The following is a 2,652-nucleotide window of genomic DNA, read 5'->3' as shown; positions in this document are numbered from 1 at the left end:
GGCCTGTTGTGTAGACAACATTCAAAACTTCCGCATTGTGTTGACGTTTACTTGGTGACGCAGAGCTCTACCCGCCCACTGTCACTTCAGAGAGTGTGTGATGTGTTTGATCAAGTGTAACTGAGTGTTGGAAATAATTTGCAGAAGGTACCCGGTGCTTCCAACACGATATTTTTTTTCTTCTGATAGTGCAGGTGATTTTCCTCCTTATAATAGATTTGGTTGTGATTTGATTCACCCAGATGGCAAAAGTTGCGTTGCGCTTGGTTTTTATGGTATGTGATTGCCACCTAGTGGAATTTGAAGTGTAAAGGTATTCACATGCCATGAGATGGACCAGTATTCCGATGCGTTTTAACAAAAGTACAGTACAAAAAGCATTCGCATGCACTGTTATAAAAGACACATCATGAAGCCCCTTTCACGCGTTTGAAATTTCACAGATTCTTTCAATAATGCATATAGCTTAGCATAATATGACCATTTTCAAGTGTGAATTACAATTAATTTCAGACCCCCCCCCCCCCCCCCCACCACATCACATCTGTGGCAGCAGTTGAGTGGATGGAAAATGCTGATCTAGTTCAACTCAGATAATACCCATATTTTATGACAGAACAGAGAATGTTTATGTATACCCCGCCCCCCACACAAACAAACACGCATGCACACGCGCACACACACACACACACACACACACAGTAATGAAAAACTCAGGACACTGTAAGCTGTCATAATTCAAGTTTAATGGTTTGAAAAATGTAAAGGCGCTATTTTGTATATTAATTCAAATAATTCTTTTCACATATATAGTTCGTCAGAGAAAAAGATATGCAATGTCTCAGAAGAGGAAGGGGAAGAAAAGAGACAAGGATGCGAACATTTAAAAACACACACACACACAGAATCTGACAGTTATAGCCCTCATACACAAAATGAGACCACAACAATAGCAAGAGCACTGACTTCTCTCAAACGGAACTAGCTTTGAGCACTCTACCCTAAGCATCCGGACACCACTGGGGGGAAAAAAACCCAAAAGAAAAGTCTTGCTAAGGTTTGAGTGAGGTTAGAAGAAGATATCAGTCAAAAACACCGCCCCCCCCCACCCCACCCCGTGTTATTACATCGTATCCCTATGCACCGATCCATTCTTGTTTCAAGCAAGTTAACACACAACATGACATGACTGTGCACAGGATTTTGTAAATACATCAGAGACCTTTCTCCTCGAAGCTTTGATCTGTGAAAATCATAGAGCGGATTATGTATGCATATCTCGACCTCTGGGTTTTCATCTGATACAGAGCCACACACACACACGCACAGCTTGAGTGTCGTAGCATGCTGCTTTGGAAGAAAGACAGAGAATGTAGCATAGAGAGGGGGGGGGGGGGGTTAGAAGTTAAAGTACATAGAAAATTCAGTTTCAGGACATAAACGTACATAGACACACAATCGTTCGACAAGGGAAAAGCCCTCTTTTTTCTTTACACTAAAGCATTTCCTGGTTATTGCAATTCCCGACATATACGATCACTTGAAGCCGTTTCCATTTTTAATCTTTAAAAAAAAAAGAAAAGAAAAAAAAGGGAAAAGAAATAAAGTAAAAGAAAGTAAAAAAAAGAAACAAACTGGCACATGCTTGCCCGGTATGGGTTTTAGACAAGGTAGCTGATCTGAATGTAGTTTTCCGCACGTAGGTACATGATGTCACAGTAGATTACCTGGCAGGCTAGAAATTTACATCCCTCGTTAGCGAAGCAGCAGTACATCCTGACTAACTACAGTTCTAACAAGCAAGCGAAAGTCCGAGAGCGTAGTTCGAGCATTAGGACATAACCAAAAATACTCTGAATTAAAACAAAGTGGCAGCTTTGCGTTGAAGAGCAGGCCATCCGTTTTCCGTTTTTAGGTTCTTTTTTTTTTTTTTTTTTTTGGTAACCATGCTTCTGGTTGACTGCTTTGAATTTGTGCTTCAGAAGCTTGGACCAGCTCCTGCAGAGAGTGTGTGTGAGTGCGTGTGTGAGAAGATGAGCCGTATAATTAGCCCCTGTTGCAATAGCTATGCAACGGGTGACAGTGACTCTTAGAAAAGAGAGAGAGATTGAGGCTCTTTGTTCAACTGCAGTCCTCTCTGTTTGTTCACGGTTACCAAAAATGTGAAAAACAAAATGAAACAAAAAACATTTGGCTGTCAGTACAGCTATGTGACCTTATAAGAAATATCTAACCATTAACCAGTAACTTGTGCAGCTCAAAAATGTTTTTTTTTTTTTTGTCTCTCTGTTATTTGGCTTTAATGAACATAATTCACAAGTAAATATCAATGCCTTAGAAAAGTCACAAAGTTATTATTATTATTTTTTTTTTTTTAATGAGAGTATGTAACATTAACTTCCCAGTCCTGTGAGCATGCCTCAAAATACTACACTGTAACGCTACTCCATTTCAAGTGTTCATCTCATAGCAACTATATACTGAAGAAATATACAAAAACCAAACTGCCACTATTCCACCTGTAATGCAAGACCTATGCCTATGGGAATGGCAGATGTAATACAATTCACTACTGAACTAGTCAATCCTTTTCCTAACGCCTATGTCAATCAAAAAAAAAAAAAAAGACACAGTAGAGCAGTTTTGACCTAT

This window comes from Chanos chanos, chromosome 8 (assembly GCF_902362185.1).
Source record: "Chanos chanos chromosome 8, fChaCha1.1, whole genome shotgun sequence".
NCBI classification, from domain to species: domain Eukaryota; kingdom Metazoa; phylum Chordata; class Actinopteri; order Gonorynchiformes; family Chanidae; genus Chanos; species Chanos chanos.
This window is presented reverse-complemented; position numbering follows the sequence as displayed.